Source organism: Camelus ferus, chromosome 2 (assembly GCF_009834535.1).
Source record: "Camelus ferus isolate YT-003-E chromosome 2, BCGSAC_Cfer_1.0, whole genome shotgun sequence".
Classification (NCBI taxonomy): domain Eukaryota; kingdom Metazoa; phylum Chordata; class Mammalia; order Artiodactyla; family Camelidae; genus Camelus; species Camelus ferus.
In genome coordinates, this window is record NC_045697.1 from 21,054,868 (window position 1) to 21,071,986 (window position 17,119).

Below are 17,119 nucleotides of genomic sequence, written 5' to 3' on the forward strand. Positions count from 1 at the left end.
AAAGAAAGGCCAGTTTGCAATTAGTATACTTACATTCTCTAAAAACTAAGACGTATTTTCCAATATGTAGTACTTCCTCTAGGAACAGTGAAAGTAACTCCACACTTGTGGTTCTTAGGAACAACATAAGATCCAGGCAAGCTCAACCTGTGTTCCATCACTCTGCTCAGAGCTATCAACTCAGGAAATGTCAGGTAATACTGGTTGATCCAAAGAGACAGCCCAAGATATTCCCTGGAACTCTTTGAATTCTAGGTTTGACAAACTGATTAAAGGTGAGTCTTGCAAATTAACAGCCATTTTGGCACTAAACAGTGAGACAAAACTTGAGAATCAAGCTAAAGCAAAGAAACAGAAGTGATAGCGCAGAGAGAGAAAGTAACAGAAAAGCACTGACCCTTGGTGAAGCCATAGCTCCCAGATCAGCCATACAAAAAAAAAAAAATCTCTTCCTAGAACTTCCATTTATAACATATTATTTCTCCTCATTTTCTTACATGTATTTAAAGAAGAATGATGTCACTTGAAAATGAAAGATCCAGATCATTGACTTTTTCCCGTACTTTATTGAAATATAATTGACAAATAAATTGTATGTATTGAATGTAAAAAAAAAAAAACAGAAAAAGAAAAAGAAAGATCTGGTCTATATGTTAGATAACTGAGCCATGATTTTATACTCAACTTTACTAACCCAATTCATGTGTCCTTTACCATCCTCAACTTTACCATTTGAGTAGCGCTGTGTTAGCTGCCCTCCTTCATTTGTAGTTTTGTAAAGAACAGTTCTTAGACTTCTACAATAATACATTTTGCTTAGAATGGAACAGGATACATTTGACTCTGCTTTTCTATAAAACTCTGAAAGTGTAAAATGTTTTATTTTTTCCATCTTTGTAATATATATTTTCAGTTTGAAATTCTACTTCTTTTGCTGCATCAACTCCTCATACGTCAGTTCTGTTTTCCAAATTAAATCTGTGCTATAAATTATAAATACACCAATTGCAGAAAAATTAAGAGCCAAAACTAAACTTTCAGTTTCTTTTGAGATTATGAGAAATTAATTACTTTTGAAAAACTTAAACAAAAGATGTATGTTATTATAAATATGAATTTTTTGGTTGTTGTTACTGTTCTATCTCTTTTTCAGGTCTTTCTACACAGGCATTCAATTTCAAAATATATTTGCTCTCATGCTTGAAGAAAGTCAACATCATAAAAGATGACAAAGTATTTCCATATCTAAAAAGACTGTCTTTTTTTTTAAATTGTTTTAATACATCGTCCTTATCAAAGGTAATTCATTAAGAAACTGACTGATGTGATTTGAATGCCTCTTACTGAGAGGAGGAAAGGCTGTATGTGTTTGTCTCTTTATAGAAAAGGTAAATAATATGTGCTTGTTTTTGTTGTATTTGTTATTTTACTTGTGTCTGCATTTTACAATCCCTAATCATCAGCTACTAAGGAAAGATGATGTTAAATGGGCCCTTGGTCTGAGATTTATTGGGTATGTCATTACCATGGTTGAGGGGCACAAGCATAATGGCTAGTTTTGCTTTGGGGACCTGCATGCCCTGGTGCCAGCCACTGAGCTGTTTGAAAGTAGGTCATTGGTCATGACCTTCAGCACAGCTATAATGGGGCTAGTGCTCTGTGTAAGGAAGGGCTAATACAAAGGCACAGCATGTGCTCATCAAAGATGCGTGCCTGAAGGAAACAGGGCAACAGCTGCACATCAGTGATGTCCTGAGGAAAGGCCTGTTGAAGATGACCATAGATTTGCTGGAGGCCCAGATAAGTACCTGGTATATCATCAACCCTACCATGAGTACAAGGATAACCAAGGATGAGGCAGTGCAGAATAGATTGGAAGAACCAACGCTTCACAAGAAGCTGAAAAACAGGACGTGACAGGTTACCAGTTCCCCTACTCTGAAGAGTGCATCTTTCTATTCCAGTCTCCAAAAAAAGGGCCTCATTCCCAGAGACCAGGACCTGTACCTCCTGGATACCCAGTTGTGTACAGGTGGCATGATGGATTCCCCATGACCCTCAACATCATTTGTGCTGGGTAATGAGGAGACAAGAAATATTCTTCCAGTATCTATTGACGATGCCAACGAATACTATGACCTCACCACGCAGGTCATGTTCAGCCAGCTCCAGCAGTGATGCTGCAGTGACAACTGACAAGCTAACAGGGTGGAGCCTGAAGCCCCTCTTAGAAGGCCATCTGGGCCCAAAAGGAGGAGTTCTACACTGACATCCAAGTGTGTTTCCTTCAAGAAGCCCCAGATGGCAGCTTTACCCGCACACTCATAAACACACAAATCTAAATATTGTTAGACAAGTATTTTATCCCCATATTAAGGTGTATGTAGTATTGCACAATTGATTAAAAAGAATTGTGGACAAGAATCCAAGTGAGTATGCTCTGCTTAAAAAAGCTATCTCACTTTTCCTACAAAGGACATTGTATAAATGTGATTATCAGGACCAATAAAGGAAAATGGTCAGAGAGCAGATTTCTTATGCCATCCAAAGCTCTTTCCCTCTCTCATGTCTGCTTCCCATTGCCAGGCATTCAGTGTACTGTTGCCTTCTTCTATCTTTACGGAAAAGCTAGAACCTCAATGTAGAAGGTGAAGAAGTAACTTGAAAGTGTCAATATTTAGGACTTAGTGTATTACCTCTACTATGAGTATCTGCACTGGGAAATAATTACACTACTACTATTATATATACACATATAATGGAATTATAAACATAATTGAAAAAATGAAGGAAGATGTTTACAGATAATGGGTACTTTCTAAGCTCTATGAATAGTTTAGCAGAGTTGTCTGATTGTTCACTCTACCTTAAAGTTGTTTTCCAAAATAAGAATAAATTTTTACCTATATCTTGCACCCTGCCTCTGTCCCCACTCCCTTTTTCTACACCTGCCTCCGCATTCTCACTTCTCACCACTCTTCCTTTTCCTCTCCACTCACTGGTTTCTTGTGGTTCTGCAATATAACAAGTCTACATTCATTTGAAACCTTTGTTAATTCTTGAATGTTCTTTTCCTGTCTATCTTAAAGCATCCTGCCCAAATGTCAAATAAACATTGAACTTCTTGAATATGCTGGTGAAACAGCAAACACTACACAAGTCACCTCCCACCCCTGAAACTACATAACATTAACCTCTTATTTTAAACATTTCCTATTATTTTCCTTTAGAAATGCCTCTTAGAAATAGTTATTTTTCTCCAATCTATTTGTAGTTATCTGTCTTTTGTGTAGTACATTTTCATTTATTGATAAATATAGCTTATTATTTCACCAGCTTACTTTAGAATATCTATTATTCCTATTTTTTGTGCTTTTGTTTTTCAATATTCACCTCTTCTTTTGGATTGATGAAACTTTTAAAAACATTTTTCTTTCTTAATCTCTCTCCTCACCCTCCTCGTCACTCTCCCGGTTTCAACTTTCTATATTCTAGAATGGGGAACTACAACTTGTTGTAAGGAATAATTACATTAATTAAAACGGCATTTTTGGTGTTTAGTCTAGCACAGACATGGAGTAAACACCATGGAGAGGTGAATGAAAGTGAGAGATTTGTTGTTACTAACAGGTCTTTGAAAAGGAAGGCACTGAATCCACATAGAGGCCCATGTGGGAGCAATTCCAAAGGAGTGGGCTCAACGAAGTAAGTGGGGAGCCAAGAAGAGTGAGGACCCACGTGCAACGGCCTTTTTAGGTGGGCAAAGTGGAGTATACAAGCAAAGCGCACAAGAGGATTCCACTGGTGCATTTGAAAGTCACTAGGTTGCAGTCAAGGCCAGGTCAAGAAGGGGAGCTTGTGACAGGGACTAGGCTCATCACATTGATGTACTGGTGACCTAGGTGGTGTACTCAAAGCCACTTTGTGGGGATATTGAGGCATCAGGAAAATATGAAGTTTTAAAAATTTACGGGACATGCAGTCTGTGGCCTGGAGGGAAAAACTGGTTCAATACTTGTTTTTGTGAATAAAGTTTTATTGAAACATAACTATGTCTGTTTGCTTGTATATTGTAGGCTTTTAAACAACAACGGCAGAGTTGAGTAGTTGAAACAGAGACCGCCTGGCCCCTGTAGCCTAAAATATTTACGGAACATGTTTGTCAGTGCTCGTTTTCTACTGAGCTATTTTTATAATCTCACCATGTACATTTATACTAGCAATTCAAATAATATTTTAAACACCCTTATGAACAATATATGAATCACTCAGATTCTGATTTCTTCTTCTCAGCATACACATTATTTCCCAATATTTTCAGTTCTTTCTTTTAAAATTCGTAAGCTAGACTATTTTTATGACAGCTTGCCACAAAGACATTGAACTAAAGAAACATCAGATAAGGTTTGGGAAGAAGGACCCTGAGTGCCAGTGAATAGTCTAAACTGCAAACAGAATGGTAAGCAAGTAAAAATTTAAAACGACAAATTAAGGAGCAGTTTAGTGGGTTCTTCTGACTCAGGAGCATTGATGAGGTTGCAGTAAGATATGAGCTGGAGCTCAGTCATCAAGTCTTTCCTGAGGCTGAGAGTTTTCTTTCCAGGGTGGCTCTTTCTTATCGCTGACAAGTTATTATTGGCTATGTTGGCTGCTGGTGGGAAGCCTCAGTTCCTCCTCATTTGTGCGCCTTTCTACGGGGCTATTTGAGTGTCCTCACTGCGTGGCATCTGGCTTCCTCCAGAAAGAGCAACCCAAGAGAACAAGGTGAAAGTTGCCTACCCTCACTTTCAAAATGTTGACCACACAGGTCAGCTTCAACTCATTGTGGAAGCAAAGATCATCAGGGGCAATACTGGAAGCTAGCTAACACAATGAAATCTAAATTAAATGATTATTTCACTAAACAAAAATTAGCTGTTATTTTGCTCCAACTTTTTAAAACATTTATTTTTTTAATTAAAATATAGTCAGTTTACAATGTTTTTTGAATCTTTGCTTCTATGATTTATTTTTATCACTGAATAATCATAATTTCATATAAATTTACCTGCAGTAGTGCTGTGTTGTGTTGTGTTGTATTACATTTATTGTTTGATTGCTTTTGGGGGGAGATCGGTTGATAACAGCAAATCTGTGTGAAAGTCCATCATTAGCACTAAATACAATGTTTACATAAAGACTTTTATCACCGATGTTTCTTACTGATAAAGATCCCATGATGTGTCTTGACAGATACTGTAGAGCTAGATATTAGTAATGCTGGGAATAGAACCAGGATTTTCTAAATCATGGACTCTCAACTTCTTCCCTATGCCACATTTTTATGGATAGAAGAATCAGTTTATTAAAATAATATATTTTTAAAATAATCATAAAGAGTGTCTATTTCCCTCACATATATCCTTTTTTCTTTCCTTTCTCAATTATTGTTATTCTTTAATTCACTACTCATTATAAATTCACAAAAAACCTCACTCCTTTATTATATAAAATGTCAAGTGCACATAGATGTTAAGTGCATACAATACCAATTTTAAGGAATATTTACCAAAGCCTAATTTTTTAGGGCTTTGAGGAACATAACAAATGCCTAAACAGCTTTTGTCTAAAAGGGCTTTTGGGTTGGTTGCAGAATAAATACATATATGCAAAAAGCAAAAGTAATTAAGCAATCATATAGTTTATTTTACTGGAGGTATGGATAATGTATAAATAAGTTCTAAATCTTATTTTTCAGTAATTATAATTATTTACTGACCTTTCATAGACTGCTACTAAGAAAATAGCAAAATTATCTGATGTAAAATATTGTTTTTGTCCCTTACGTCTAAGACAGAGCACAGACTATCATTATCATAAATTACAAAGAAGAGGAAGATAATGGGGAGGTAAGTAATTCTTCAGTTGTCCAGTCACTCTTCAGTGTTAGGGAGTCAGTGGGAATTTTTCTTTTCAATAGTCAAGCAGGGAGACTGAGGAAGGAAAAAGCACATGAAAAGTAGTCTTTATAATTGTGATATAATAGGTATATATGTATAATATGTACATATCTACATATTGATTTGACTTTTGTCCTAGATTTGGTTCCTGACAAACAGTTCCTAAAACTCTTGAAATTTCCTGAATGATGGGAGTGTCCTTCTTATTCATTAGAGACCTTTTGAATCATACCTGAGTTTGTGCTAATAAAGTGATTTCCTGATGGTGCCCCTAGGTAGCTTCTAAATGGGGACTGGTCACCAGAATAACCAAATCATGTGATTTAGAGGATTGGAACTTTCAGCCCCAGTCCCCATCCCCAACTTTTGTGGAATTGAGGGGGCTGGAGATTGAATTCAATCATCAGTGGCCAATGATCTCATCAAGTCTCTGTAACGAAACCCCACATACAAAACATAAACAGCAGGGTTTGGGAAATTTCTGGATTGATGTGCTGAGGTGGTGCACTTCCACCCCCTGCCCCCACCCCACCATACCTTGCTCTGTAGATTGCTTCCATTCATCTGTTCCTGAGTTGTAGCCTTTATAACAAACTGAAGTAGTTAATAGAACACGTTCCTGAATTCTGAGAGTCGGCCAATCACAAGTGTGGGTATACTGGCACTTCATGTATGATGGGCTTTGTAAGTGGCGGCAGTCTTGTAGGACTGAGCCCTTAACCTGTGGAGTTTGCACTAACTTTTAGTATTAGTGTCATAATTGAATTGAGTTGCTGGACACTCAATTCATGTCAGAGGATTGGAGAATTCATGTGAGACAATGACATGTAGTTGATGACAGCAAAAGCCACACATTTGGTGGCAGAAAAAAAAGATATTACACTAATATTTATTCATTATTCTTCATTTAAATCTTGTAACCCTCCAATTTTTTTAATAGATTATTCATGTTATGGTTACTTATCTTCTGAGGATTTTTGATAGTGCAAGACAAGAAAACCCAATGTCCATTTGGAAAAGAGAATTAAAGAAATTTAGATTACACGTGTTGAGAAAAGATTCTAAAGAGAAATGAGATAAAGAACCAGAGCAGTGTTTTAGGAAAAAGCAAAAAGCAAAAGCAAAAGCTTGGATAAGAGAACCTGTCACTTGTGTGAATTATGTAATCTTTCTTACAACTAAAGAAAGAAATATAAATTTGTTCCTTACCTATGTTGGAAAATATTTTTGCCCCTAAAAACAGCTAAAGGAAGAGTATAGAACAACAGTAAAAATATATTTACTGGTTAGAATGAACCTGTCATTCCTGGGGGCGAGGGTGTTTGGGAAAATGTCAAATAAGGCTAAAGACCAGTAAGAGAAAAAGCATTATTTTGAATAAAATTTATAATCTTAAAAAGTGTTAAAATATTTGGAAGATACTTTCGAAATGTAAATCTAATCATAGAATTTATGAAGTTTGCAAACACATACAATATAAACTTTATGACTAAGCCACATGCTTTACTGGTAGAATTTCAGATTCAAACAGTGGTTTTTCAAACATTATTATTATTATTATTATTATTATTATTATTATTATTATTATTTACTAACTCCATTTGTCTGGGCATGAATACCTCAAATACTTTCACTTGCTATTCCAGAGGAAAAAAAGAATTTCCTAGTTTACACAATTCACTGCTTCCTGAGTAGTGAAATGCATGGTTATGTAGTAAGTTAGAAAATAGTGGGAAAAATCACTTAAATCATGAATTTACTTTGGGAATGTATTTTATAGCTTCTCACATGCCCCTTTTTTCCCCCTAAGACCTAGGGTCAGTTTGTCTCATCCTGTTAGAAAGCTAAAAGATAGTGGAATCCAAGTAAATCAATGTTCAAGCTACCAATTTTTTACTGCTTTTTTAAAGCAATGTACAGCCAGCAAACTGGCTGCCTAAAACTTCAAAGATCAGTTGTACATTTCATCTACATATAGGAGAATTAAATTGCTTCTTATATTTTTATTTTTTCTCCCAGTATTGGATAGTTTTTAAGATACCATTAATTTATATTTTAAAACTATTAATATGCTGCAAGGAAAAATATTGTTAGGAATTCATTATCTAGAGTTTACCTTTCTAAATGCTAAACTATTTTGTCTCTTGCAAGAAAAAACATTACAATTAGTAATCATTCATTTTTCATCACAGCTTTAGTTCTCAATAATAAGTATATAACATGTTTCAAGGTTTTAGAATATTTTATTTCTCTTCCCATGACTACAAAATATATTTTATTATTTCTGTTTTGCATATGAGAAAGCAGAAATTCATTTTTGCTGTTGAGTTTATTAAAAAGTAATCTGTGAATTGATTTTAGTAATAATCAGACTCCTCTAGAGGGAGAGAACCACTAAGATATATACAAAGAGATTCGTTATAAGGAATTGACTCAGGAGATCATGGAGGCTGAATTGTCTCATGATCTGCCATCTGCAAGCTGAAGGCTCAGGACAGCTGGTGGTGTAGTTTCAGTTCAAGTGTGAAGGCCTGAGAACCAGGAGAGCCTATGGCATAAGTTCTAGTTCAAGTCCTAAAACTGAAAACTGGGAGTTCTGATGGTTCAAGTCTCAGTCCAAAAGCAGAATAAAATCTGCTCAGTTAAACAGCATGAGTAAATTCTCCCTTCTTCCATGTTTTAGTTCTATTCAGATCTTCAGTTGATTGGGCAGAGTAATAAGAAAATAGAAGAGAGGATGAGAGGTAAGAAAGTTTTGACATAAGACTTGTATCAGAAAAAATTAATAGATAATATATATGTATTATTTGACAATTTAGTTAAGTGCATAACATTCTAATCTATTTGAAATAAATTAAATTTTGTAATCATTCTGTGAAGTGAACTAGAATTTATTAATTTATGTATTTGTTTATGTAGTAGTGATAAGTTTTCTTAAGATATTAGTAAGAAATAATTAATGATAATTGTGTTAGTAGGGAAATACTGCTTACAATCATCTGGACTTGAAAAATCTTTAATCACATCATAACTTTTAATTAAGTTTGAAATTTTAAAGTATCAATATGAAATTAAAATATTAGTATTGATAATGAATGCTCATTTAGAACCTTCTTTTTCTTGTGAAATTTATCTCCATTATCTTCAGTCTTTATCTAAATCTCACAAGTGAATCAGCAGTATTTCCACCTTGCATTGGGAGAACATGGGCTTAAGAAAGATTAGTAACCTGCCCACTGTTATCCAGGAGGTGGAAAAGTTGAGATTTGAATTTAAAATTCTCTGACCACAAAGGCTATGACATCTCCTGTTATAGCATTTTCTCCCTTCCCAAAATTATTCTGTATCTCTTGGATTTTTAAAGGTCAATAAATAACACCTCTCCTTTCTATTTTGATTTTAGAACCATTTTATCATTAGTTGCAGCAGGTAGGAATAATGGAGCTCAAGATATCAGCTCTGGAAAATATGATTGTATTTATATGGTAAAAGAATAAGCTTCACCTCTGAAGTCAACAGATTCTCAAACCTGATGAGAGACATAAGTGGCCTTCACAGGGAGACAGCCTCTCCACTCAGCACATCACAGAGTGTTAGGCAGGAAAAACTGCCTTCTGTGCAAGCAGATTGACCTCATCAATGAGATAAGGAAGAGGTGCTACCTTTCCTTTTGTTTCTCAAATTCACCAACCAGATAACTCATCTTTCCTTTCCTGAATCAGAGTTAGTGAGGAGTGGGAAAGAAGCCAAGAGCCCCCCAAACATAGAAACATGAATACCTTTGTTTAAGTGTCCCCCCAATGTATTATCAGTAAAATTTGAATGTCTTTAAAAAATTATTGATTAAGGAGTTCAGCTTACTTTATAGCTTAGCTTGTTTTAAGACAAGATCCTAAAAACTGTAATAGTATAATATAATGTAACACAATATAAATAAATAAGAATGCTTGCCATTAATTTAATTTGCGGAAGAATGATAATATTATACTTTGGAATACATTCAGATAAATTTGATTTTTTTTTAAAAAATTGGAATATAGTCCTCAAATTCTTACTTAAAATAGACGTAAAATATTTAATTATTTGAAACTCTTTCAAAGTTTCATAGAAACACTTTGAGTGACTTGAAAGTCAATGCTAATTTTTGAAACACATCTGTCACCAGGGATGAATGACCTAATTTAGATGAATTGTGATTCAAGTATTCATCTAAAATTCAAGGTTGACCTACATCAAATGTGAGCTCCTTGAAGTTTGGTTAACTTTATTTATTACTTTTCCTCTTTGTATACCTTTTTACTTCCTGTTTCTGACTTGCCTTAGAAGCAGAAGTGCTAGCAGTGTCAGAAAAGTTGTTTCTATGATGATTCTGTAAAGCTACAAAGCTAAAATGTGGAAATCTCTATAAGAGTATGTGCCCACATTTTCATCCTCAAGAACTTTCAAATTCGAGGAGAATTTTCAGAATAACTCTCCTTTTCTGTATCATGATTGTTTCATCATTCATGTTGACACAATTTATTTGATATGACAAATAAGTTTTTTATTTTCATTCCTAAAATGTTTAGTAACTGATTTTTATTTCACTGTATGATGACTCCACCTTCAAACATTCACCTCAGAATTAGCAATATCCTTTTATAAAATTAATTGCAAATCTCATATAGAAAAATCAATTTTTATGATGTTTTTCACATGGCTGACTTCTACTTATTTTTTATATCTTGGCTGGAATGTGTTCACCTCCAGAGGCATTTTTTTCTGTATAAAGTTGCTCCAGCCACTATTAAATGGTTTTAGTTCTTTTATTGAAGAATATAACTATGTTACCATTTTGGGTTTTTTATTTGTTTACTAGATGATTGCATTTCTCCCTACATTGGAAGATAAATTTCATGAAGTTAGAAATCTTTTCTCTTTTGATCATTTCTGTATTCCTTAAATAAGACCTGGAAGGGCATGTGAGAGCTTTCAGACTCACAACATTGCTGTCCAATATGCTTTAAAAAAAATCCGTTGTAATCTAATAAACTCACAAATGTAGTCACTTTTCCATCTCTTTGATAGCTTCATCACACACTGTGCTCTACTTTAGCACATTCTGAGTGGTCTCATATACAAATTGGCCAAGTTCCTCTTCCTTTTTCTCCATGTACCATATTGTTGATTCATTAACATTGAACTCATAACAACAGCACTATATTGCATGTTTGAATAATGTACTTAAGAATACTAGACAGTACTATGCTTGCGGGCTATTTTAAACATTAAAATCACCAACAAAAAGCACAAACATGCAACACATGTGGCATTAAATAGACTGTGAAAAGCACACTTTTTTAGGGTATGAAAGCTGAAAAGAAGGCAGAGAGAATACTGCTTTGTTCAACTTCAGCTCTGCACACATTCAAAAAATGAAGGTGAAAACACCTTGAGTATCGATTTGGGGGTATTAAATTAAATTATAGTATATCACCCAATTATTCTATGAGATCTTTAAGAGAAGTTATCTAAGCTTTATTGAAATTTGTAACCTATTATCATGCACAGTACAATTACAGGGAACTCAATTTCTTGTCATTGAATTGACATGGCATAGAAGCTAGTATGTCTTGCAAAGATCCCAGTGAATCTTGTCTGACTTCAGGGTGACAGTTCTGCTTTGATGCATTACTAAATTGTGACTAAAGGGACAAAGATAAGATCAAGACCAAAGGCTGAAGAAGGTTGGCAATAATTGTGAAGGTAAACAAGATCCTGAGGAAGTAATATGAATTGTTAAATCCAAAGTAGATTTAGAACTCCAGATTTACAGTCTGAAGAATAAAGCAAGATTTGGGAGAAAAGTTCAGTAATTCCAAGAGTGCCTTGATATTTACCCCAATCACCTTTCGTTCATTTTGTCTCATAACTCAAGGACTAGAGTTTTATTCTGCTATCACTTCCTGACACACATATCTCTTATTCCACATTGGTGACATAGAATTGCTCCTCTACTCCCACATTTTATTAGAATAGGTTCCAGGACTGACAGGAACTGAGCGTACTAGACCTGGAGCAGAGCTGGAGAATGTTAGGACTGACATCTTTAATTAAATAGCCATTTGCACTACTTACCATGTACCTGCAATACATATAATTTATATGAGAAAACTATTAAGAACATCTTTTTCAGACAGCTAACATTAAAATGAAATAGTAACTGAAATATATATATGTGTGTATATATAAGTTAGACCTTTCATTAAACAATATTAAGTAGGCTGTCATAATATTTACCAATACCAATGCCTTTTTACCAAAAAGCATGATAAAAAAGCCTATAGACATAAATGAGCTAGTTGTGGAAAGGTGATTATTTACAAAGATGATTGTAATTGGTATTATCAATATGTAAAGTTGAAGTAAAAGGTTAAATGTGGCTTCATAGAAAGAAAAGTAAGGAATGTATCCTATACTATCTTGTATGTCACCATAAAAGAACTTTGAGAGTGTTTTGAATATAATAAGAAATACCTTGGCAATGGTTCCCAATCCAAATTTAAAACAAATATGCTTGCTGCATTCTCGTGTATAATCTAATGTGGATTTCTGCCTATCTCTTACATTACCAATCTTATACTCAAAGGAAGAACTTAGTCCCAGACTTGCCTGGCCCAGGTTTCTTCACTTGGTTTACCAGTGTGAATTCTACTGTGTATATTCCCTCACATCACCTGGCCAAATCTGCACAGGTTATGACTCAAAATGTACCTCATGTAGAGTATTCAGGTTTCAAATTCTGCTGCACATCTATTGATATATTAGGGTTCCTGAAGTTTATTAAGCCTGAAACGTCCTCTGTCTCTTGCCCCTCTCCAGCTGGACAGTTACATCTTGCCAGCCTCCAGTGGGCTGGTGGACATGCAGAAGCCCTGAATGTTGAGAGCACTTAAAAAAATAAAATAACTGTTTAAGACGAGGCAAGTATGGTGGAGTAGAAAGATGCTAGTAGCTCACCCTCTCCCACAGATACACCAAGACTCACATCCACGGATCAGAGAAACTAAATAATACTATAGAAAAATTAGATTTAGTGGATATTTTCAGAGCATTGCACCCTCCAAAAATAGGATATACATTCTTTTCAAGTGCACATGGAACATTTTCTAGGATTGATCATGTACTTGGGCACAAAAGAAACCTCAACAATTTTAAGAGGATAGAAATTATCTCAAGCATCTTTACTGACCACAATGCCATGAAACTAGAAATCAACAACAGAGAAACAAAGGAGAAAAAAAGGAAAGCATGGAGATTAAACAACATGCTATTAAAAAAACCAATGGGGCAAAGATGAAATCAAAGCTGAAATTAAAAAATACCTTGAGACAAATGAAAATGAAAGCACAACCACACAAAATTTATGGGACACACCAAAGGCAGTGCTAAGAGGGAAGTTTATAGTGATACAGGCCTTTTTCAAAAAAGAACAATCGCAAATAAACAATTTAACCCACCAGCTGAGAGAACTAGAAAAAGAAGAACAAAAAAACCCAAAAGGCAGCAGAAGGAAGGAAATTATAAAGATCAGGGAGGAAATAAATAAAATAGAGATTAAAAAATCATAGAAAAAAATCAATCAAACCAAAAGCTGGTTTTTTGAAAAAGGAAATAAAATCGACAAACCTATGGCCAAACTCACAAAGAAGAAAAAAGAGAGAGCACAAACAAGCAAAATAAGAAAGGAAAATGGAGAAATTACAACAAATAACATAGAAAAACAGAATATCATACGAGAATATTATGAAAAACTATATGGAACCAAACTGAATAACCTAGAAGAGATGGACAAGTTTCTGGAAACATACAGTCCACCAAGACTGAACCAAGAAGAAACTGAACACTTGAGCAAACCGATCATTAGAAATGAAATTGAAATAGCAATAAAAAATCTCCTTACAAATGAAAGTCCAGGACTGGATGGCTTCACTGGAGAATTCAAACATAAAAAGAAGAACTCATACCAGTCCTTCTCAAACTATTCCAAAAGACTGAAAAGGAGGGAATAATCCCAAACTCATTCTATGAAGCCACCATCACCCTGATACCAAAACCAGGCAAAGACACTACCAATAAAAGAGAATTATAGGCCATTATCACTGATGAACATAGATGCCAAAATCCTCACTAAAATATTAGCAAATGGAATCCAACAAAACAGAAAAAAAATATGCATCATGATCAAGTGGGGTTCATCCCAGGGACACAAGGGTGGTTCAACATACGCAAATCAATCAATGTAATACATCACATCAATGAGAGAAAGGACAAAAACCACATGATCATCTCAATAGATGCAGAAAAAGCTTTTGATAAAATTCAACACCCATTTATGATAAAAACTCTCACCAAAGTGGGTATAGAGGGAACATATCTCAACATAATAAAAGCTATATATGACAAACCTACAGCCAGCATAGTACTCAATGGTGAAAAACTCAAAAGCTTCCCACTAAAATCTGGGACAAGGCAAGGCTGCCCAGTATCACCACTCCTATTCAACATAGTCTTGGAAGTCCCAGCCACAGCAATCAGGCAAGAGAGAGAAATAAAAGGGATCCAAATTGGAAAAAAGGTAAAAGTGTAACTATATGCTGACGACATGTTACTATATATAGAAAACCCTAAAAGGTCCACACAAAAACTGCTAGAGCTGATTGAAGAATTCAGCAAGGTAGCTGGTTACAAGATTAACACTCAAAAATCAGTTGCATTTCTTTACACTAACGATGAATCAACAGAAAAAGAAAGTAAAGAAACAATCCCCTTTAAAATAGCACCCAAAGTAATAAAATACCTAGGAATAAATCTAACCAAAGTGGTGAAAGAATTTTACACAGAAAACTGTTAACCGTTGATGAAGGAAATTAAAGAAGACTTTAAAAAATGGAAAGATATCCCATGCTCTTGGATTGGAAGAATCAATGTTGTTAAAATGGTCACACTGCCCAAGGCAATCTACAGATTTAATGCAATCCCTATCCAATTACCCAGGATGTATTTCACAGAACTAGAACAGATCATAATAAAATTTATATGGAACCATCAAAGACCTAGAATTGCCAAAGCATTACTGAAGAGAAAGAAAGAGGCTGGAGGAATTACTCTCCCAGACTTCAGACAATACTATATAGCTACAGTCATCAAGACGGCATGGTATTGGTACAAAAACTGACATAGAGACCAATGGAACAGAATAAGGAGCCCGGAAATGAACCCACAAACTTTTGGTCAACTAATCTTTGACAAAGGAGGCAAAAATATACAATGGAATAAAGACAGTCTCTTCAGCAAATGGTGTTGGGAAACTGGACAGCAGCATGTAAAACAATGAAGCTAGAACACTCCCTTACATCATACACAAAAATCAACTCAAAATGGATCAAAGACTTAAACATGATACAAGATATAATAAACTCCTTGAAGAAAATATAGGCAAAACATTATCGGACATACATCTCAAAAATATTCTCCTAGAACAGTCTACTGAAGCAATAGAAATAAAAGCAAGAATAAACAAATGGGACCTAATGAAACTTACAAGTCTTCACAGCAAAAGAAACCATAAGTAAAACAAAAAGACAACCTAGGGAATGGGAGAAAATTTTTGCAAATGAAACCGACAAAGGCTTGATCTCCAGAATATATAAGCAGCTCATACAACTTAATAAGAAACAACCAAACAACACAATCCAAAAATGGGCAAAAAACCTCAACAAGCAATTCTCCAAGGAAGACATACAAATGATCAACAGGCACATGAGAAAATGCTCAATATCACTAATTATCAGAGAAATGCAAATCAAAACTACAATGAGGTATCACCTCACACCAGTCAGAATGGCCATCATTCAAAAATCCACAAATGACAAATGCTGGAGAGGCTGTGGAGAAAGGTGAACCCTCCTACACTGCTGGTGGGAATGCAGTTTGGTGCAGACACTGTGGAAAACAGTATGGAGATTCCTCAAAAGACTAGGAATAGACTTACCATATGACCCAGGAATCCCGCTCCTGGGCATATAGCCAGAAGGAACCCTACTTCAGGATGATACCTGCACCCCAATGTTCATAGCAGCAGTATTTACAATAGCCAAGACATGGAAACAGCCTAAATGTCCATCAATAGGTGACTGGATAAAGAAAAGGTGGTATATTTATACAATGGAATACTACTCAGCCATAAAAACCGACAACATAACGCCATTTGGAGCAACATGGATGCACCTGAGGAATGTCATTCTAAGCGAAGTAAGCCAGAAAGAGAGAGAAAAATACCATATGAGATCGCTCATATGTGGAATCTAAAAACAAACAAACAAACAAACAAAGCATAAATACAAAGCAGAAACAGACTCATAGACATAGAATGCAAATTTGTGGTTGCCAAGGGGGCGGAGGGTGGGAAGGGATAGACGGGATTTCAAAATTGTAGAATAGATAAACAAGAGTATACTGTATAGCACAGGGAAATATACACAAGATCTTACGGTAGCTCACAGAGATAAAAATGTGACAATGAATATATATATGTTCATGTGTAACTGAAAAATTGTGCTCTACACTGGAATTTGACAGAACATTGTAAAATGATTATAAGTCAATAAAAAATGTTAAAAAAAATTTAAAAAAAGATTAAAAAAATAAAATGACTGTTTAAATGGTATTAGACATGAGTAGACTCTACAGAGAAATGGAAAGTACATTCTGAATGCTGTTCCTTGGAAGGCTGTTTCCCAGCAGAGCTCTCAGCTGTGATTCACTTATCTGTTATATGATGCTCATGATAAGCAATGAATTGCTTATGAGTCAGCAATACAGAGTGCTATTTAAAATCTTATGAAACACTCAGCTGTCTTGGTAGACATAAGGATGTACCAAAGCAGAGTACTAACAAAAAGTCAAGAAGGCTCCTTGGCCTTGTAACTTCATTATCTTGTTACCTGCCTGTTCTTGACTCAAAGGTCGAAATACTGGTAGAGAGGCGCAGACCTTGAGTCAAGTGAGGGAACCAGACTGCTTTGTTGCTCTCAGCATTAAGGAGAGTTGTAGCAGGTCCTTAGAAGCCCAGCAAGATAAAATGCTACACCCAAAGCTCCTAGACAACTTAGTGGTGACTAATAATTTTGTTACATAAT